The 23,884-nt window shown below is 32.1% G+C and overlaps 2 long non-coding RNA genes across 3 annotated transcripts; both read left to right on the top strand.

Annotated features, from left to right (window-relative positions):
* The first annotated feature begins 9 nt into the window (after positions 1 to 9).
* Positions 10 to 3,960, top strand: LOC149781336 (uncharacterized). The gene is made up of 2 exons (XR_016414500.1): positions 10 to 286; positions 3,316 to 3,960. It is a non-coding gene; the product is annotated as an uncharacterized LOC149781336 (long non-coding RNA).
* Positions 3,961 to 4,917: 957 nt separating this feature from the next.
* On the top strand, positions 4,918 to 23,259 carry LOC149781335 (uncharacterized). 2 transcript variants are annotated; one of them, XR_016414678.1, is made up of 6 exons: positions 4,918 to 6,767; positions 9,797 to 10,008; positions 13,034 to 13,245; positions 16,271 to 16,482; positions 19,508 to 19,719; positions 22,745 to 23,259. It is a non-coding gene; the product is annotated as an uncharacterized LOC149781335 (long non-coding RNA). The 2 variants fall into 2 exon arrangements; XR_016414677.1 differs by lacking the exon at positions 22,745 to 23,259 and having other exon boundaries at positions 19,508 to 20,022.
* Positions 23,260 to 23,884: the final 625 nt, after the last annotated feature.

Here is a 23,884-nt window from a genome sequence, read left to right as displayed (position 1 = left end):
TAACACAGTTTAACTTCATTTACATAGATCTTACTGTTTTCTAGAATTAAGTGAAACATATTGGATCTTTTCAGGTCTAGCCTGGTATCTGGAACAAAGTGTTAGAGTTGGATTAGCTTGGAAGCTCTCCTGAGTAGTCTGGTGGTAATAGCATGGTTTCATAAGGGCATGTGCAGTGTACTGCCATAAGTGACCAAGATTAGTTCATATCACCACACTGATATATGGCACCTCAAAGACATGGCTTAGGTTTTCATGAGAGAGATCAGCACCATTTTTCAGTAAGGTAGAACCTCCCTAGAAACTATTTTCCTGTCCCATTGCCACCTTTTGTTGTTATCGACATTGAAATGGAATGCATTTTTGCTATAAAACATGGTAGTGGTCCCATTAGAACTTTAAATCTGAATGTGCTATTAGTTATGGAAACAACTGCCTAAGTACCTGACACAATAAATGTGGAACATAGCACCTGTCAGTGTTTCTTTAGTGTGTACACCTATATGCATCTGGACAGGCATATTGCGGTTTGCTGCCAAAATCACTATGAGCTATGATGCTTCACTACCCCTGGGGAAAATGTTATCAGTTATACAGACCCAAACTACCATTTGTTTTAAATATCATTCATTAGTCAACTTTTCTGTCTAAAATTTGTCAAACTGTGTTTTAAAACTTGTATGAAAATTTTAAGTTTTCAATAAAATTTAGTTTTTAAAATTTAAATGTTAATTTAATTTGCCATTAAAACTGGAATTTATCAAACATTTGTAATTTTCAAACATATTTTCAGACAGGGCTTATCTTGTATCACAATTAGGTTTTTACTGCATTGAAAAATTCCTATAATTAAGGAAGATATAGCAAATTTAGTTTTGGTTTCTCAAGAGCACTTGGACCAGAACTTGCACCCTGTGGAACACCAGCACTACATACTTTCTGACAGGTGTCACATGTTTTCCTTGCAAGGAAATTCAAAAAGACTTCATGTATAAAGTTGAAATAGGTATAGCATGCAAATATAAAAGTTTGACTAAAATTGGCGTAAAAACATGTAGCCTGTCAGGAATTACATCACAATTAATACTTCCAGTTCAGTACCCACGAATGTAGTTCTAGTCTATTTTTAGAACATTTTTTCCTCTCTCATTTTGGTGGTGATAGAAGAGTTTTATTTATGCATTTTTGGTAGGGAATTTAAAGGTAACTGTTTATTCTTGATAATATGAGCTCAGGGTGTTGTTGTCTGTATGTATTTTGGCGACAGTGCACAGTGAGTAATAAGGCCTTGGTGATGATCCGGAAGTGAAATTCGTGTTCTGGTTACCATGCTGTTATGTTGACAGTCAATAATCTAAAAAAAGAGCAGGTCAACCTTTGACAAGAACTTCACCGTGAAGTCATCTTTGAAGGTATTTTAGATTAACATATGATTTGCATTGATTGTCACACAGTGGAAAGGTCAGTACTGAGAAACAAATGTAGAGAACATATAGTAAAATTAATTGTGTACTATGTCCTGTAAGGGCAGTATTGGAGCAAAGTTTAAATTGGCAATAAAATCTTTATTATTAAAGATAGACACATGAAATTTTAATATGTCATGTATATTGACTTTAAAATATAAGAATGAAATTAAAAGTAAAAAATTAATTTTTATTTTAAAAATTTTAATAAAATTTTAAAAAAATAAAAAAAAATAATTAAAAACCCCTAAAATGCACATATATAATATTTTTGGGAATCATATTAAATGTTATCAGCATGTATATATTCCTACACCATATAAAAGCTCCAATGTTGGATTTTTGTCACATTTTGTCAGAGAAAATATCTTTATAGTCAAAATGAGACCTTCATTAAAAATACATGAAGACAAAATATAATTTGTATTGGCCATTCAGACTATTTATTAGGGGTCCAATCAGTTAATTTATGTGTTTTATGATGGGGTCACTTCCTGAGTAACAAACTTCTGCTTGTATAGCCTTCAGTAATTGTTTATAAACATAGTTATAAGGTATTTAGTGAGAGGGACAGCGATGAAAACTTTATACTAGAACCTACTCAAGTTCTCTACTAAATCATTTTAAACTGTCTGAGAATGAAATACAGGTCAAAGGGATAAAATATGCTTCCCCCAGGTATATTTACCCTTGGATGTAAGAAAAAGCAAAATGATGTAAGTTGAATACAAAATGCATTCCATTTTATTGTTCAGTTAGGTTAAGATATTGATTGGTGTAGTGCGGCATTGTGGCCTATATGATGTTATGGGAATTCTAATGATCCATCTTGCTTTATGCATTATTAACTACTAATACTATTTGTTAACTGACACTCTAAAGATTACATAAGAAGCATTCAAACAAATTATTTGAATTTAACTTTGTACATGGTTACATATCCCACATGTACAAATATCCATCCATTTTAGAATGTTTGGGATCAAAGTTCACATTCAGTACATCATATAGGCTGACATTGTACCTATAGTGAACCTGTAAAGCACATTTATGGCTATGTGCACTGAAAAGATCCCAAAATGTTATTTTCATCATGAATATGCCTATGTATGGTAACATATTTCAATTTAGTACTTTGACAGAGTGCGGTATTGAAACATCAGCTGATATCTGATTCCATTCAATCAATGAGCTTAATAATTGGTAACCAACACTCTTCAAATACCATATAAATGTTCAAATAGATAATTTGAATTATGTTTGCACATTGATCTTAACAAGTACATTGTATATGTCCCACATATGCAAATTTCCATCCTTGTTTACAAGTTTTGGGGATGAGAATTTCACATTTAGCTGATGATATAGGATTTATTGGTACTTATAGTTGATTTGTATGACCACATTTGGCTGTATTCACTTGCAATATCCAAAATTTTTATTTCCCTCATGAATAAGAATGCTTATAGTAACACATTCTAATTTAGTACATTGTCACCTGACTTTCCTGTATACTGGTATGTAATAATGTTTACACCAATGATCAAACCTCACCGCCCCAACATTGCCTTAAACTTTATGATACAATAGTCTACCTGATTAGTTTTTTAACTTGTAAATGGCTAAATGTGCTTCTAGAAACCTCATATACTTTTAGGATGAATTTAACACTTTAATACATGGCCATTGCTTCACATTTCTGAGTGTCACTCTGTCAAGTTTAATATTTTCCCCCATGCTTGCAACCTTAATGTTAATTTGAAAATCACCATATCTAACACAGTTTAACTTCATTTACATAGATCTTACTGTTTTCTAGAATTAAGTGAAACATATTGGATCTTTTCAGGTCTAGCCTGGTATCTGGAACAAAGTGTTAGAGTTGGATTAGCTTGGAAGCTCTCCTGAGTAGTCTGGTGGTAATAGCATGGTTTCATAAGGGCATGTGCAGTGTACTGCCATAAGTGACCAAGATTAGTTCATATCACCACACTGATATATGGCACCTCAAAGACATGGCTTAGGTTTTCATGAGAGAGATCAGCACCATTTTCAGTAAGGTAGAACCTCCCTAGAAACTATTTTCCTGTCCCATTGCCACCTTTTGTTGTTATCGACATTGAAATGGAATGCATTTTTGCTATAAAACATGGTAGTGGTCCCATTAGAACTTTAAATCTGAATGTGCTATTAGTTATGGAAACAACTGCCTAAGTACCTGACACAATAAATGTGGAACATAGCACCTGTCAGTGTTTCTTTAGTGTGTACACCTATATGCATCTGGACAGGCATATTGCGGTTTGCTGCCAAAATCACTATGAGCTATGATGCTTCACTACCCCTGGGGAAAATGTTATCAGTTATACAGACCCAAACTACCATTTGTTTTAAATATCATTCATTAGTCAACTTTTCTGTCTAAAATTTGTCAAACTGTGTTTTAAAACTTGTATGAAAATTTAAGTTTTCAATAAAATTTAGTTTTTAAAAATTTAAATGTTAATTTAATTTGCCATTAAAACTGAATTTATCAACATTTGTAATTTTCAAACATATTTTCAGACAGGGCTTATCTTGTATCACAATTAGGTTTTTACTGCATTGAAAAATTCCTATAATTAAGGAAGATATAGCAAATTTAGTTTTGGTTTCTCAAGAGCACTTGGACCAGAACTTGCACCCTGTGGGAACACCAGCACTACATACTTTCTGACAGGTGTCACATGTTTTCCTTGCAAGGAAATTCAAAAAGACTTCATGTATAAAGTTGAAATAGGTATAGCATGCAAATATAAAAGTTTGACTAAAATTGGCGTAAAACATGTAGCCTGTCAGGAATTACATCACAATTAATACTTCCAGTTCAGTACCCACGAATGTAGTTCTAGTCTATTTTTAGAACATTTTTTCCTCTCTCATTTTGGTGGTGATAGAAGAGTTTTATTTATGCATTTTTGGTAGGGATTTAAAGGTAACTGTTTATTCTTGATAATATGAGCTCAGGGTGTTGTTGTCTGTATGTATTTTGGCGACAGTGCACAGTGAGTAATAAGGCCTTGGTGATGATCCGGAAGTGAAATTCGTGTTCTGGTTACATGCTGTTATGTTGACAGTCAATAATCTAAAAAAAGAGCAGGTCAACCTTTGACAAGAACTTCACCGTGAAGTCATCTTTGAAGGTATTTTAGATTAACATATGATTTGCATTGATTGTCACACAGTGGAAAGGTCAGTACTGAGAAACAAATGTAGAGAACATATAGTAAAATTAATTGTGTACTATGTCCTGTAAGGGCAGTATTGGAGCAAAGTTTAAATTGGCATAAAATCTTTATTATTAAAGATAGACACATGAAATTTTAATATGTCATGTATATTGACTTTTAAAATATAAGAATGAAATTAAAAGTAAAAAATTAATTTTTATTTTAAAAATTTTAATAAAATTTTAAAAAAATTAAAAAAAAATAATTAAAAAACCCCTAAAATGCACATATATAATATTTTTGGGAATCATATTAAATGTTATCAGCATGTATATATTCCTACACCATATAAAAGCTCCAATGTTGGATTTTTGTCACATTTTGTCAGAGAAAATATCTTTATAGTCAAAATGAGACCTTCATTAAAAATACATGAAGACAAAATTATAATTTGTATTGGCCATTCAGACTATTTATTAGGGGTCCAATCAGTTAATTTATGTGTTTATGATGGGGTCACTTCCTGAGTAACAAACTTCTGCTTGTATAGCCTTCAGTAATTGTTTATAAACATAGTTATAAGGTATTTAGTGAGAGGACAGCGATGAAAACTTTATACTAGAACCTACTCAAGTTCTCTACTAAATCATTTTAAACTGTCTGAGAATGAAATACAGGTCAAAGGGATAAAATATGCTTCCCCCAGGTATATTTACCCTTGGATGTAAGAAAAAAGCAAAATGATGTAAGTTGAATACAAAATGCATTCCATTTTATTGTTCAGTTAGGTTAAGATATTGATTGGTGTAGTGCGGCATTGTGGCCTATATGATGTTATGGGAATTCTAATGATCCATCTTGCTTTATGCATTATTAACTACTAATACTATTTGTTAACTGACACTCTAAAGATTACATAAGAAGCATTCAAACAAATTATTTGAATTTAACTTTGTACATGGTTACATATCCCACATGTACAAATATCCATCCATTTTAGAATGTTTGGGATCAAAAGTTCACATTCAGTACATCATATAGGCTGACATTGTACCTATAGTGAACCTGTAAAGCACATTTATGGCTATGTGCACTGAAAAGATCCCAAAATGTTATTTTCATCATGAATATGCCTATGTATGGTAACATATTTCAATTTAGTACTTTGACAGAGTGCGGTATTGAAACATCAGCTGATATCTGATTCCATTCAATCAATGAGCTTAATAATTGGTAACCAACACTCTTCAAAATACCATATAAATGTTCAAATAGATAATTTGAATTATGTTTGCACATTTGATCTTAACAAGTACATTGTATATGTCCCACATATGCAAATTTCCATCCTTGTTTACAAGTTTTGGGGATGAGAATTTCACATTTAGCTGATGATATAGGATTTATTGGTACTTATAGTTGATTTGTATGACCACATTTGGCTGTATTCACTTGCAATATCCAAAATTTTTATTTCCCTCATGAATAAGAATGCTTATAGTAACACATTCTAATTTAGTACATTGTCACCTGACTTTCCTGTATACTGGTATGTAATAATGTTTACACCAATGATCAAACCTCACCGCCCCAACATTGCCTTAAACTTTATGATACATAGTCTACCTGATTAGTTTTTTAACTTGTAAATGGCTAAATGTGCTTCTAGAAACCTCATATACTTTTAGGATGAATTTAACACTTTAATACATGGCCATTGCTTCACATTTCTGAGTGTCACTCTGTCAAGTTTAATATTTTCCCCCATGCTTGCAACCTTAATGTTAATTTGAAATCACCATATCTAACACAGTTTAACTTCATTTACATAGATCTTACTGTTTTCTAGAATTAAGTGAAACATATTGGATCTTTTCAGGTCTAGCCTGGTATCTGGAACAAAGTGTTAGAGTTGGATTAGCTTGGAAGCTCTCCTGAGTAGTCTGGTGGTAATAGCATGGTTTTCATAAGGGCATGTGCAGTGTACTGCCATAAGTGACCAAGATTAGTTCATATCACCACACTGATATATGGCACCTCAAAGACATGGCTTAGGTTTTCATGAGAGAGATCAGCACCATTTTTCAGTAAGGTAGAACCTCCCTAGAAACTATTTTCCTGTCCCATTGCCACCTTTTGTTGTTATCGACATTGAAATGGAATGCATTTTTGCTATAAAACATGGTAGTGGTCCCATTAGAACTTTAAATCTGAATGTGCTATTAGTTATGGAAACAACTGCCTAAGTACCTGACACAATAAATGTGGAACATAGCACCTGTCAGTGTTTCTTTAGTGTGTACACCTATATGCATCTGGACAGGCATATTGCGGTTTGCTGCCAAAATCACTATGAGCTATGATGCTTCACTACCCCTGGGGAAAATGTTATCAGTTATACAGACCCAAACTACCATTTGTTTTAAATATCATTCATTAGTCAACTTTTCTGTCTAAAATTTGTCAAACTGTGTTTTAAAACTTGTATGAAAATTTAAGTTTTCAATAAAATTTAGTTTTTTAAAATTTAAATGTTAATTTAATTTGCCATTAAAACTGAATTTATCAACATTTGTAATTTTCAAACATATTTTCAGACAGGGCTTATCTTGTATCACAATTAGGTTTTTACTGCATTGAAAAATTCCTATAATTAAGGAAGATATAGCAAATTTAGTTTTGGTTTCTCAAGAGCACTTGGACCAGAACTTGCACCCTGTGGAACACCAGCACTACATACTTTCTGACAGGTGTCACATGTTTTCCTTGCAAGGAAATTCAAAAAGACTTCATGTATAAAGTTGAAATAGGTATAGCATGCAAATATAAAAGTTTGACTAAAATTGGCGTAAAACATGTAGCCTGTCAGGAATTACATCACAATTAATACTTCCAGTTCAGTACCCACGAATGTAGTTCTAGTCTATTTTTAGAACATTTTTTCCTCTCTCATTTTGGTGGTGATAGAAGAGTTTTATTTATGCATTTTTTGGTAGGGATTTAAAGGTAACTGTTTATTCTTGATAATATGAGCTCAGGGTGTTGTTGTCTGTATGTATTTTGGCGACAGTGCACAGTGAGTAATAAGGCCTTGGTGATGATCCGGAAGTGAAATTCGTGTTCTGGTTACATGCTGTTATGTTGACAGTCAATAATCTAAAAAAAAGAGCAGGTCAACCTTTGACAAGAACTTCACCGTGAAGTCATCTTTGAAGGTATTTTAGATTAACATATGATTTGCATTGATTGTCACACAGTGGAAAGGTCAGTACTGAGAAACAAATGTAGAGAACATATAGTAAAATTAATTGTGTACTATGTCCTGTAAGGGCAGTATTGGAGCAAAGTTTAAATTGGCATAAAATCTTTATTATTAAAGATAGACACATGAAATTTTAATATGTCATGTATATTGACTTTTAAAATATAAGAATGAAATTAAAAGTAAAAAATTAATTTTTATTTTAAAAATTTTAATAAAATTTTTAAAAAAATTAAAAAAAATAATTAAAAAACCCCTAAAATGCACATATATAATATTTTTGGGAATCATATTAAATGTTATCAGCATGTATATATTCCTACACCATATAAAAGCTCCAATGTTGGATTTTTGTCACATTTTGTCAGAGAAAATATCTTTATAGTCAAAATGAGACCTTCATTAAAAATACATGAAGACAAAATTATAATTTGTATTGGCCATTCAGACTATTTATTAGGGGTCCAATCAGTTAATTTATGTGTTTATGATGGGGTCACTTCCTGAGTAACAAACTTCTGCTTGTATAGCCTTCAGTAATTGTTTATAAACATAGTTATAAGGTATTTAGTGAGAGGACAGCGATGAAAACTTTATACTAGAACCTACTCAAGTTCTCTACTAAATCATTTTAAACTGTCTGAGAATGAAATACAGGTCAAAGGGATAAAATATGCTTCCCCCAGGTATATTTACCCTTGGATGTAAGAAAAAAGCAAAATGATGTAAGTTGAATACAAAATGCATTCCATTTTATTGTTCAGTTAGGTTAAGATATTGATTGGTGTAGTGCGGCATTGTGGCCTATATGATGTTATGGGAATTCTAATGATCCATCTTGCTTTATGCATTATTAACTACTAATACTATTTGTTAACTGACACTCTAAAGATTACATAAGAAGCATTCAAACAAATTATTTGAATTTAACTTTGTACATGGTTACATATCCCACATGTACAAATATCCATCCATTTTAGAATGTTTGGGATCAAAAGTTCACATTCAGTACATCATATAGGCTGACATTGTACCTATAGTGAACCTGTAAAGCACATTTATGGCTATGTGCACTGAAAAGATCCCAAAATGTTATTTTCATCATGAATATGCCTATGTATGGTAACATATTTCAATTTAGTACTTTGACAGAGTGCGGTATTGAAACATCAGCTGATATCTGATTCCATTCAATCAATGAGCTTAATAATTGGTAACCAACACTCTTCAAAATACCATATAAATGTTCAAATAGATAATTTGAATTATGTTTGCACATTTGATCTTAACAAGTACATTGTATATGTCCCACATATGCAAATTTCCATCCTTGTTTACAAGTTTTGGGGATGAGAATTTCACATTTAGCTGATGATATAGGATTTATTGGTACTTATAGTTGATTTGTATGACCACATTTGGCTGTATTCACTTGCAATATCCAAAATTTTTATTTCCCTCATGAATAAGAATGCTTATAGTAACACATTCTAATTTAGTACATTGTCACCTGACTTTCCTGTATACTGGTATGTAATAATGTTTACACCAATGATCAAACCTCACCGCCCCAACATTGCCTTAAACTTTATGATACATAGTCTACCTGATTAGTTTTTTAACTTGTAAATGGCTAAATGTGCTTCTAGAAACCTCATATACTTTTAGGATGAATTTAACACTTTAATACATGGCCATTGCTTCACATTTCTGAGTGTCACTCTGTCAAGTTTAATATTTTCCCCCATGCTTGCAACCTTAATGTTAATTTGAAATCACCATATCTAACACAGTTTAACTTCATTTACATAGATCTTACTGTTTTCTAGAATTAAGTGAAACATATTGGATCTTTTCAGGTCTAGCCTGGTATCTGGAACAAAGTGTTAGAGTTGGATTAGCTTGGAAGCTCTCCTGAGTAGTCTGGTGGTAATAGCATGGTTTCATAAGGGCATGTGCAGTGTACTGCCATAAGTGACCAAGATTAGTTCATATCACCACACTGATATATGGCACCTCAAAGACATGGCTTAGGTTTTCATGAGAGAGATCAGCACCATTTTTCAGTAAGGTAGAACCTCCCTAGAAACTATTTTCCTGTCCCATTGCCACCTTTTGTTGTTATCGACATTGAAATGGAATGCATTTTTGCTATAAAACATGGTAGTGGTCCCATTAGAACTTTAAATCTGAATGTGCTATTAGTTATGGAAACAACTGCCTAAGTACCTGACACAATAAATGTGGAACATAGCACCTGTCAGTGTTTCTTTAGTGTGTACACCTATATGCATCTGGACAGGCATATTGCGGTTTGCTGCCAAAATCACTATGAGCTATGATGCTTCACTACCCCTGGGGAAAATGTTATCAGTTATACAGACCCAAACTACCATTTGTTTTAAATATCATTCATTAGTCAACTTTTCTGTCTAAAATTTGTCAAACTGTGTTTTAAAACTTGTATGAAAATTTAAGTTTTCAATAAAATTTAGTTTTTAAAATTTAAATGTTAATTTAATTTGCCATTAAAACTGAATTTATCAACATTTGTAATTTTCAAACATATTTTCAGACAGGGCTTATCTTGTATCACAATTAGGTTTTTACTGCATTGAAAAATTCCTATAATTAAGGAAGATATAGCAAATTTAGTTTTGGTTTCTCAAGAGCACTTGGACCAGAACTTGCACCCTGTGGAACACCAGCACTACATACTTTCTGACAGGTGTCACATGTTTTCCTTGCAAGGAAATTCAAAAAGACTTCATGTATAAAGTTGAAATAGGTATAGCATGCAAATATAAAAGTTTGACTAAAATTGGCGTAAAACATGTAGCCTGTCAGGAATTACATCACAATTAATACTTCCAGTTCAGTACCCACGAATGTAGTTCTAGTCTATTTTTAGAACATTTTTTCCTCTCTCATTTTGGTGGTGATAGAAGAGTTTTATTTATGCATTTTTGGTAGGGATTTAAAGGTAACTGTTTATTCTTGATAATATGAGCTCAGGGTGTTGTTGTCTGTATGTATTTTGGCGACAGTGCACAGTGAGTAATAAGGCCTTGGTGATGATCCGGAAGTGAAATTCGTGTTCTGGTTACATGCTGTTATGTTGACAGTCAATAATCTAAAAAAAGAGCAGGTCAACCTTTGACAAGAACTTCACCGTGAAGTCATCTTTGAAGGTATTTTAGATTAACATATGATTTGCATTGATTGTCACACAGTGGAAAGGTCAGTACTGAGAAACAAATGTAGAGAACATATAGTAAAATTAATTGTGTACTATGTCCTGTAAGGGCAGTATTGGAGCAAAGTTTAAATTGGCATAAAATCTTTATTATTAAAGATAGACACATGAAATTTTAATATGTCATGTATATTGACTTTTAAAATATAAGAATGAAATTAAAAGTAAAAAATTAATTTTTATTTTAAAAATTTTAATAAAATTTTAAAAAAATTAAAAAAAATAATTAAAAAACCCCTAAAATGCACATATATAATATTTTTGGGAATCATATTAAATGTTATCAGCATGTATATATTCCTACACCATATAAAAGCTCCAATGTTGGATTTTTGTCACATTTTGTCAGAGAAAATATCTTTATAGTCAAAATGAGACCTTCATTAAAAATACATGAAGACAAAATTATAATTTGTATTGGCCATTCAGACTATTTATTAGGGGTCCAATCAGTTAATTTATGTGTTTATGATGGGGTCACTTCCTGAGTAACAAACTTCTGCTTGTATAGCCTTCAGTAATTGTTTATAAACATAGTTATAAGGTATTTAGTGAGAGGACAGCGATGAAAACTTTATACTAGAACCTACTCAAGTTCTCTACTAAATCATTTTAAACTGTCTGAGAATGAAATACAGGTCAAAGGGATAAAATATGCTTCCCCCAGGTATATTTACCCTTGGATGTAAGAAAAAAGCAAAATGATGTAAGTTGAATACAAAATGCATTCCATTTTATTGTTCAGTTAGGTTAAGATATTGATTGGTGTAGTGCGGCATTGTGGCCTATATGATGTTATGGGAATTCTAATGATCCATCTTGCTTTATGCATTATTAACTACTAATACTATTTGTTAACTGACACTCTAAAGATTACATAAGAAGCATTCAAACAAATTATTTGAATTTAACTTTGTACATGGTTACATATCCCACATGTACAAATATCCATCCATTTTAGAATGTTTGGGATCAAAAGTTCACATTCAGTACATCATATAGGCTGACATTGTACCTATAGTGAACCTGTAAAGCACATTTATGGCTATGTGCACTGAAAAGATCCCAAAATGTTATTTTCATCATGAATATGCCTATGTATGGTAACATATTTCAATTTAGTACTTTGACAGAGTGCGGTATTGAAACATCAGCTGATATCTGATTCCATTCAATCAATGAGCTTAATAATTGGTAACCAACACTCTTCAAAATACCATATAAATGTTCAAATAGATAATTTGAATTATGTTTGCACATTTGATCTTAACAAGTACATTGTATATGTCCCACATATGCAAATTTCCATCCTTGTTTACAAGTTTTGGGGATGAGAATTTCACATTTAGCTGATGATATAGGATTTATTGGTACTTATAGTTGATTTGTATGACCACATTTGGCTGTATTCACTTGCAATATCCAAAATTTTTATTTCCCTCATGAATAAGAATGCTTATAGTAACACATTCTAATTTAGTACATTGTCACCTGACTTTCCTGTATACTGGTATGTAATAATGTTTACACCAATGATCAAACCTCACCGCCCCAACATTGCCTTAAACTTTATGATACATAGTCTACCTGATTAGTTTTTTAACTTGTAAATGGCTAAATGTGCTTCTAGAAACCTCATATACTTTTAGGATGAATTTAACACTTTAATACATGGCCATTGCTTCACATTTCTGAGTGTCACTCTGTCAAGTTTAATATTTTCCCCCATGCTTGCAACCTTAATGTTAATTTGAAATCACCATATCTAACACAGTTTAACTTCATTTACATAGATCTTACTGTTTTCTAGAATTAAGTGAAACATATTGGATCTTTTCAGGTCTAGCCTGGTATCTGGAACAAAGTGTTAGAGTTGGATTAGCTTGGAAGCTCTCCTGAGTAGTCTGGTGGTAATAGCATGGTTTCATAAGGGCATGTGCAGTGTACTGCCATAAGTGACCAAGATTAGTTCATATCACCACACTGATATATGGCACCTCAAAGACATGGCTTAGGTTTTCATGAGAGAGATCAGCACCATTTTTCAGTAAGGTAGAACCTCCCTAGAAACTATTTTCCTGTCCCATTGCCACCTTTTGTTGTTATCGACATTGAAATGGAATGCATTTTTGCTATAAAACATGGTAGTGGTCCCATTAGAACTTTAAATCTGAATGTGCTATTAGTTATGGAAACAACTGCCTAAGTACCTGACACAATAAATGTGGAACATAGCACCTGTCAGTGTTTCTTTAGTGTGTACACCTATATGCATCTGGACAGGCATATTGCGGTTTGCTGCCAAAATCACTATGAGCTATGATGCTTCACTACCCCTGGGGAAAATGTTATCAGTTATACAGACCCAAACTACCATTTGTTTTAAATATCATTCATTAGTCAACTTTTCTGTCTAAAATTTGTCAAACTGTGTTTTAAAACTTGTATGAAAATTTAAGTTTTCAATAAAATTTAGTTTTTAAAATTTAAATGTTAATTTAATTTGCCATTAAAACTGAATTTATCAACATTTGTAATTTTCAAACATATTTTCAGACAGGGCTTATCTTGTATCACAATTAGGTTTTTACTGCATTGAAAAATTCCTATAATTAAGGAAGATATAGCAAATTTAGTTTTGGTTTCTCAAGAGCACTTGGACCAGAACTTGCACCCTGTGGAACACCAGCACTACATACTTTCTGACAGGTGTCACATGTTTTCCTTGCAAGGAAATTCAAAAAGACTTCATGTATAAAGTTGAAATAGGTATAGCATGCAAATATAAAAGTTTGACTAAAATTGGCGTAAAACATGTAGCCTGTCAGGAATTACATCACAATTAATACTTCCAGTTCAGTACCCACGAATGTAGTTCTAGTCTATTTTTAGAACATTTTTTCCTCTCTCATTTTGGTGGTGATAGAAGAGTTTTATTTATGCATTTTTGGTAGGGATTTAAAGGTAACTGTTTATTCTTGATAATATGAGCTCAGGGTGTTGTTGTCTGTATGTATTTTGGCGACAGTGCACAGTGAGTAATAAGGCCTTGGTGATGATCCGGAAGTGAAATTCGTGTTCTGGTTACATGCTGTTATGTTGACAGTCAATAATCTAAAAAAAGAGCAGGTCAACCTTTGACAAGAACTTCACCGTGAAGTCATCTTTGAAGGTATTTTAGATTAACATATGATTTGCATTGATTGTCACACAGTGGAAAGGTCAGTACTGAGAAACAAATGTAGAGAACATATAGTAAAATTAATTGTGTACTATGTCCTGTAAGGGCAGTATTGGAGCAAAGTTTAAATTGGCATAAAATCTTTATTATTAAAGATAGACACATGAAATTTTAATATGTCATGTATATTGACTTTTAAAATATAAGAATGAAATTAAAAGTAAAAAATTAATTTTTATTTTAAAAATTTTAATAAAATTTTAAAAAAATTAAAAAAAATAATTAAAAAACCCCTAAAATGCACATATATAATATTTTTGGGAATCATATTAAATGTTATCAGCATGTATATATTCCTACACCATATAAAAGCTCCAATGTTGGATTTTTGTCACATTTTGTCAGAGAAAATATCTTTATAGTCAAAATGAGACCTTCATTAAAAATACATGAAGACAAAATTATAATTTGTATTGGCCATTCAGACTATTTATTAGGGGTCCAATCAGTTAATTTATGTGTTTATGATGGGGTCACTTCCTGAGTAACAAACTTCTGCTTGTATAGCCTTCAGTAATTGTTTATAAACATAGTTATAAGGTATTTAGTGAGAGGACAGCGATGAAAACTTTATACTAGAACCTACTCAAGTTCTCTACTAAATCATTTTAAACTGTCTGAGAATGAAATACAGGTCAAAGGGATAAAATATGCTTCCCCCAGGTATATTTACCCTTGGATGTAAGAAAAAAGCAAAATGATGTAAGTTGAATACAAAATGCATTCCATTTTATTGTTCAGTTAGGTTAAGATATTGATTGGTGTAGTGCGGCATTGTGGCCTATATGATGTTATGGGAATTCTAATGATCCATCTTGCTTTATGCATTATTAACTACTAATACTATTTGTTAACTGACACTCTAAAGATTACATAAGAAGCATTCAAACAAATTATTTGAATTTAACTTTGTACATGGTTACATATCCCACATGTACAAATATCCATCCATTTTAGAATGTTTGGGATCAAAAGTTCACATTCAGTACATCATATAGGCTGACATTGTACCTATAGTGAACCTGTAAAGCACATTTATGGCTATGTGCACTGAAAAGATCCCAAAATGTTATTTTCATCATGAATATGCCTATGTATGGTAACATATTTCAATTTAGTACTTTGACAGAGTGCGGTATTGAAACATCAGCTGATATCTGATTCCATTCAATCAATGAGCTTAATAATTGGTAACCAACACTCTTCAAAATACCATATAAATGTTCAAATAGATAATTTGAATTATGTTTGCACATTTGATCTTAACAAGTACATTGTATATGTCCCACATATGCAAATTTCCATCCTTGTTTACAAGTTTTGGGGATGAGAATTTCACATTTAGCTGATGATATAGGATTTATTGGTACTTATAGTTGATTTGTATGACCACATTTGGCTGTATTCACTTGCAATATCCAAAATTTTTATTTCCCTCATGAATAAGAATGCTTATAGTAACACATTCTAATTTAGTACATTGTCACCTGACTTTCCTGTATACTGGTATGTAATAATGTTTACACCAATGATCAAACCTCACCGCCCCAACATTGCCTTAAACTTTATGATACATAGTCTACCTGATTAGTTTTTTAACTTGTAAATGGCTAAATGTGCTTCTAGAAACCTCATATACTTTTAGGATGAATTTAACACTTTAATACATGGCCATTGCTTCACATTTCTGAGTGTCACTCTGTCAAGTTTAATATTTTCCCCCATGCTTGCAACCTTAATGTTAATTTGAAATCACCATATCTAACACAGTTTAACTTCATTTACATAGATCTTACTGTTTTCTAGAATTAAGTGAAACATATTGGATCTTTTCAGGTCTAGCCTGGTATCTGGAACAAAGTGTTAGAGTTGGATTAGCTTGGAAGCTCTCCTGAGTAGTCTGGTGGTAATAGCATGGTTTCATAAGGGCATGTGCAGTGTACTGCCATAAGTGACCAAGATTAGTTCATATCACCACACTGATATATGGCACCTCAAAGACATGGCTTAGGTTTTCATGAGAGAGATCAGCACCATTTTTCAGTAAGGTAGAACCTCCCTAGAAACTATTTTCCTGTCCCATTGCCACCTTTTGTTGTTATCGACATTGAAATGGAATGCATTTTTGCTATAAAACATGGTAGTGGTCCCATTAGAACTTTAAATCTGAATGTGCTATTAGTTATGGAAACAACTGCCTAAGTACCTGACACAATAAATGTGGAACATAGCACCTGTCAGTGTTTCTTTAGTGTGTACACCTATATGCATCTGGACAGGCATATTGCGGTTTGCTGCCAAAATCACTATGAGCTATGATGCTTCACTACCCCTGGGGAAAATGTTATCAGTTATACAGACCCAAACTACCATTTGTTTTAAATATCATTCATTAGTCAACTTTTCTGTCTAAAATTTGTCAAACTGTGTTTTAAAACTTGTATGAAAATTTAAGTTTTCAATAAAATTTAGTTTTTAAAATTTAAATGTTAATTTAATTTGCCATTAAAACTGAATTTATCAACATTTGTAATTTTCAAACATATTTTCAGACAGGGCTTATCTTGTATCACAATTAGGTTTTTACTGCATTGAAAAATTCCTATAATTAAGGAAGATATAGCAAATTTAGTTTTGGTTTCTCAAGAGCACTTGGACCAGAACTTGCACCCTGTGGAACACCAGCACTACATACTTTCTGACAGGTGTCACATGTTTTCCTTGCAAGGAAATTCAAAAAGACTTCATGTATAAAGTTGAAATAGGTATAGCATGCAAATATAAAAGTTTGACTAAAATTGGCGTAAAACATGTAGCCTGTCAGGAATTACATCACAATTAATACTTCCAGTTCAGTACCCACGAATGTAGTTCTAGTCTATTTTTAGAACATTTTTTCCTCTCTCATTTTGGTGGTGATAGAAGAGTTTTATTTATGCATTTTTGGTAGGGATTTAAAGGTAACTGTTTATTCTTGATAATATGAGCTCAGGGTGTTGTTGTCTGTATGTATTTTGGCGACAGTGCACAGTGAGTAATAAGGCCTTGGTGATGATCCGGAAGTGAAATTCGTGTTCTGGTTACATGCTGTTATGTTGACAGTCAATAATCTAAAAAAAGAGCAGGTCAACCTTTGACAAGAACTTCACCGTGAAGTCATCTTTGAAGGTATTTTAGATTAACATATGATTTGCATTGATTGTCACACAGTGGAAAGGTCAGTACTGAGAAACAAATGTAGAGAACATATAGTAAAATTAATTGTGTACTATGTCCTGTAAGGGCAGTATTGGAGCAAAGTTTAAATTGGCATAAAATCTTTATTATTAAAGATAGACACATGAAATTTTAATATGTCATGTATATTGACTTTTAAAATATAAGAATGAAATTAAAAGTAAAAAATTAATTTTTATTTTAAAAATTTTAATAAAATTTTAAAAAAATTAAAAAAAATAATTAAAAAACCCCTAAAATGCACATATATAATATTTTTGGGAATCATATTAAATGTTATCAGCATGTATATATTCCTACACCATATAAAAGCTCCAATGTTGGATTTTTGTCACATTTTGTCAGAGAAAATATCTTTATAGTCAAAATGAGACCTTCATTAAAAATACATGAAGACAAAATTATAATTTGTATTGGCCATTCAGACTATTTATTAGGGGTCCAATCAGTTAATTTATGTGTTTATGATGGGGTCACTTCCTGAGTAACAAACTTCTGCTTGTATAGCCTTCAGTAATTGTTTATAAACATAGTTATAAGGTATTTAGTGAGAGGACAGCGATGAAAACTTTATACTAGAACCTACTCAAGTTCTCTACTAAATCATTTTAAACTGTCTGAGAATGAAATACAGGTCAAAGGGATAAAATATGCTTCCCCCAGGTATATTTACCCTTGGATGTAAGAAAAAAGCAAAATGATGTAAGTTGAATACAAAATGCATTCCATTTTATTGTTCAGTTAGGTTAAGATATTGATTGGTGTAGTGCGGCATTGTGGCCTATATGATGTTATGGGAATTCTAATGATCCATCTTGCTTTATGCATTATTAACTACTAATACTATTTGTTAACTGACACTCTAAAGATTACATAAGAAGCATTCAAACAAATTATTTGAATTTAACTTTGTACATGGTTACATATCCCACATGTACAAATATCCATCCATTTTAGAATGTTTGGGATCAAAAGTTCACATTCAGTACATCATATAGGCTGACATTGTACCTATAGTGAACCTGTAAAGCACATTTATGGCTATGTGCACTGAAAAGATCCCAAAATGTTATTTTCATCATGAATATGCCTATGTATGGTAACATATTTCAATTTAGTACTTTGACAGAGTGCGGTATTGAAACATCAGCTGATATCTGATTCCATTCAATCAATGAGCTTAATAATTGGTAACCAACACTCTTCAAAATACCATATAAATGTTCAAATAGATAATTTGAATTATGTTTGCACATTTGATCTTAACAAGTACATTGTATATGTCCCACATATGCAAATTTCCATCCTTGTTTACAAGTTTTGGGGATGAGAATTTCACATTTAGCTGATGATATAGGATTTATTGGTACTTATAGTTGATTTGTATGACCACATTTGGCTGTATTCACTTGCAATATCCAAAATTTTTATTTCCCTCATGAATAAGAATGCTTATAGTAACACATTCTAATTTAGTACATTGTCACCTGACTTTCCTGTATACTGGTATGTAATAATGTTTACACCAATGATCAAACCTCACCGCCCCAACATTGCCTTAAACTTTATGATACATAGTCTACCTGATTAGTTTTTTAACTTGTAAATGGCTAAATGTGCTTCTAGAAACCTCATATACTTTTAGGATGAATTTAACACTTTAATACATGGCCATTGCTTCACATTTCTGAGTGTCACTCTGTCAAGTTTAATATTTTCCCCCATGCTTGCAACCTTAATGTTAATTTGAAATCACCATATCTAACACAGTTTAACTTCATTTACATAGATCTTACTGTTTTCTAGAATTAAGTGAAACATATTGGATCTTTTCAGGTCTAGCCTGGTATCTGGAACAAAGTGTTAGAGTTGGATTAGCTTGGAAGCTCTCCTGAGTAGTCTGGTGGTAATAGCATGGTTTCATAAGGGCATGTGCAGTGTACTGCCATAAGTGACCAAGATTAGTTCATATCACCACACTGATATATGGCACCTCAAAGACATGGCTTAGGTTTTCATGAGAGAGATCAGCACCATTTTTCAGTAAGGTAGAACCTCCCTAGAAACTATTTTCCTGTCCCATTGCCACCTTTTGTTGTTATCGACATTGAAATGGAATGCATTTTTGCTATAAAACATGGTAGTGGTCCCATTAGAACTTTAAATCTGAATGTGCTATTAGTTATGGAAACAACTGCCTAAGTACCTGACACAATAAATGTGGAACATAGCACCTGTCAGTGTTTCTTTAGTGTGTACACCTATATGCATCTGGACAGGCATATTGCGGTTTGCTGCCAAAATCACTATGAGCTATGATGCTTCACTACCCCTGGGGAAAATGTTATCAGTTATACAGACCCAAACTACCATTTGTTTTAAATATCATTCATTAGTCAACTTTTCTGTCTAAAATTTGTCAAACTGTGTTTTAAAACTTGTATGAAAATTTAAGTTTTCAATAAAATTTAGTTTTTAAAATTTAAATGTTAATTTAATTTGCCATTAAAACTGAATTTATCAACATTTGTAATTTTCAAACATATTTTCAGACAGGGCTTATCTTGTATCACAATTAGGTTTTTACTGCATTGAAAAATTCCTATAATTAAGGAAGATATAGCAAATTTAGTTTTGGTTTCTCAAGAGCACTTGGACCAGAACTTGCACCCTGTGGAACACCAGCACTACATACTTTCTGACAGGTGTCACATGTTTTCCTTGCAAGGAAATTCAAAAAGACTTCATGTATAAAGTTGAAATAGGTATAGCATGCAAATATAAAAGTTTGACTAAAATTGGCGTAAAACATGTAGCCTGTCAGGAATTACATCACAATTAATACTTCCAGTTCAGTACCCACGAATGTAGTTCTAGTCTATTTTTAGAACATTTTTTCCTCTCTCATTTTGGTGGTGATAGAAGAGTTTTATTTATGCATTTTTGGTAGGGATTTAAAGGTAACTGTTTATTCTTGATAATATGAGCTCAGGGTGTTGTTGTCTGTATGTATTTTGGCGACAGTGCACAGTGAGTAATAAGGCCTTGGTGATGATCCGGAAGTGAAATTCGTGTTCTGGTTACATGCTGTTATGTTGACAGTCAATAATCTAAAAAAAGAGCAGGTCAACCTTTGACAAGAACTTCACCGTGAAGTCATCTTTGAAGGTATTTTAGATTAACATATGATTTGCATTGATTGTCACACAGTGGAAAGGTCAGTACTGAGAAACAAATGTAGAGAACATATAGTAAAATTAATTGTGTACTATGTCCTGTAAGGGCAGTATTGGAGCAAAGTTTAAATTGGCATAAAATCTTTATTATTAAAGATAGACACATGAAATTTTAATATGTCATGTATATTGACTTTTAAAATATAAGAATGAAATTAAAAGTAAAAAATTAATTTTTATTTTAAAAATTTTAATAAAATTTTAAAAAAATTAAAAAAAATAATTAAAAAACCCCTAAAATGCACATATATAATATTTTTGGGAATCATATTAAATGTTATCAGCATGTATATATTCCTACACCATATAAAAGCTCCAATGTTGGATTTTTGTCACATTTTGTCAGAGAAAATATCTTTATAGTCAAAATGAGACCTTCATTAAAAATACATGAAGACAAAATTATAATTTGTATTGGCCATTCAGACTATTTATTAGGGGTCCAATCAGTTAATTTATGTGTTTATGATGGGGTCACTTCCTGAGTAACAAACTTCTGCTTGTATAGCCTTCAGTAATTGTTTATAAACATAGTTATAAGGTATTTAGTGAGAGGACAGCGATGAAAACTTTATACTAGAACCTACTCAAGTTCTCTACTAAATCATTTTAAACTGTCTGAGAATGAAATACAGGTCAAAGGGATAAAATATGCTTCCCCCAGGTATATTTACCCTTGGATGTAAGAAAAAAGCAAAATGATGTAAGTTGAATACAAAATGCATTCCATTTTATTGTTCAGTTAGGTTAAGATATTGATTGGTGTAGTGCGGCATTGTGGCCTATATGATGTTATGGGAATTCTAATGATCCATCTTGCTTTATGCATTATTAACTACTAATACTATTTGTTAACTGACACTCTAAAGATTACATAAGAAGCATTCAAACAAATTATTTGAATTTAACTTTGTACATGGTTACATATCCCACATGTACAAATATCCATCCATTTTAGAATGTTTGGGATCAAAAGTTCACATTCAGTACATCATATAGGCTGACATTGTACCTATAGTGAACCTGTAAAGCACATTTATGGCTATGTGCACTGAAAAGATCCCAAAATGTTATTTTCATCATGAATATGCCTATGTATGGTAACATATTTCAATTTAGTACTTTGACAGAGTGCGGTATTGAAACATCAGCTGATATCTGATTCCATTCAATCAATGAGCTTAATAATTGGTAACCAACACTCTTCAAAATACCATATAAATGTTCAAATAGATAATTTGAATTATGTTTGCACATTTGATCTTAACAAGTACATTGTATATGTCCCACATATGCAAATTTCCATCCTTGTTTACAAGTTTTGGGGATGAGAATTTCACATTTAGCTGATGATATAGGATTTATTGGTACTTATAGTTGATTTGTATGACCACATTTGGCTGTATTCACTTGCAATATCCAAAATTTTTATTTCCCTCATGAATAAGAATGCTTATAGTAACACATTCTAATTTAGTACATTGTCACCTGACTTTCCTGTATACTGGTATGTAATAATGTTTACACCAATGATCAAACCTCACCGCCCCAACATTGCCTTAAACTTTATGATACATAGTCTACCTGATTAGTTTTTTAACTTGTAAATGGCTAAATGTGCTTCTAGAAACCTCATATACTTTTAGGATGAATTTAACACTTTAATACATGGCCATTGCTTCACATTTCTGAGTGTCACTCTGTCAAGTTTAATATTTTCCCCCATGCTTGCAACCTTAATGTTAATTTGAAATCACCATATCTAACACAGTTTAACTTCATTTACATAGATCTTACTGTTTTCTAGAATTAAGTGAAACATATTGGATCTTTTCAGGTCTAGCCTGGTATCTGGAACAAAGTGTTAGAGTTGGATTAGCTTGGAAGCTCTCCTGAGTAGTCTGGTGGTAATAGCATGGTTTCATAAGGGCATGTGCAGTGTACTGCCATAAGTGACCAAGATTAGTTCATATCACCACACTGATATATGGCACCTCAAAGACATGGCTTAGGTTTTCATGAGAGAGATCAGCACCATTTTTCAGTAAGGTAGAACCTCCCTAGAAACTATTTTCCTGTCCCATTGCCACCTTTTGTTGTTATCGACATTGAAATGGAATGCATTTTTGCTATAAAACATGGTAGTGGTCCCATTAGAACTTTAAATCTGAATGTGCTATTAGTTATGGAAACAACTGCCTAAGTACCTGACACAATAAATGTGGAACATAGCACCTGTCAGTGTTTCTTTAGTGTGTACACCTATATGCATCTGGACAGGCATATTGCGGTTTGCTGCCAAAATCACTATGAGCTATGATGCTTCACTACCCCTGGGGAAAATGTTATCAGTTATACAGACCCAAACTACCATTTGTTTTAAATATCATTCATTAGTCAACTTTTCTGTCTAAAATTTGTCAAACTGTGTTTTAAAACTTGTATGAAAATTTAAGTTTTCAATAAAATTTAGTTTTTAAAATTTAAATGTTAATTTAATTTGCCATTAAAACTGAATTTATCAACATTTGTAATTTTCAAACATATTTTCAGACAGGGCTTATCTTGTATCACAATTAGGTTTTTACTGCATTGAAAAATTCCTATAATTAAGGAAGATATAGCAAATTTAGTTTTGGTTTCTCAAGAGCACTTGGACCAGAACTTGCACCCTGTGGAACACCAGCACTACATACTTTCTGACAGGTGTCACATGTTTTCCTTGCAAGGAAATTCAAAAAGACTTCATGTATAAAGTTGAAATAGGTATAGCATGCAAATATAAAAGTTTGACTAAAATTGGCGTAAAACATGTAGCCTGTCAGGAATTACATCACAATTAATACTTCCAGTTCAGTACCCACGAATGTAGTTCTAGTCTATTTTTAGAACATTTTTTCCTCTCTCATTTTGGTGGTGATAGAAGAGTTTTATTTATGCATTTTTGGTAGGGATTTAAAGGTAACTGTTTATTCTT

The sequence above is a fragment of the Sinohyriopsis cumingii genome, chromosome 15 (assembly GCF_028554795.1).
Source record: "Sinohyriopsis cumingii isolate HCF-2022 chromosome 15, ASM2855479v2, whole genome shotgun sequence".
Taxonomy (NCBI): Eukaryota; Metazoa; Mollusca; class Bivalvia; order Unionida; family Unionidae; genus Sinohyriopsis; species Sinohyriopsis cumingii.
Note: the sequence above shows the minus strand (reverse complement) of the source record. Positions and strands in the feature narration are given on the sequence as shown.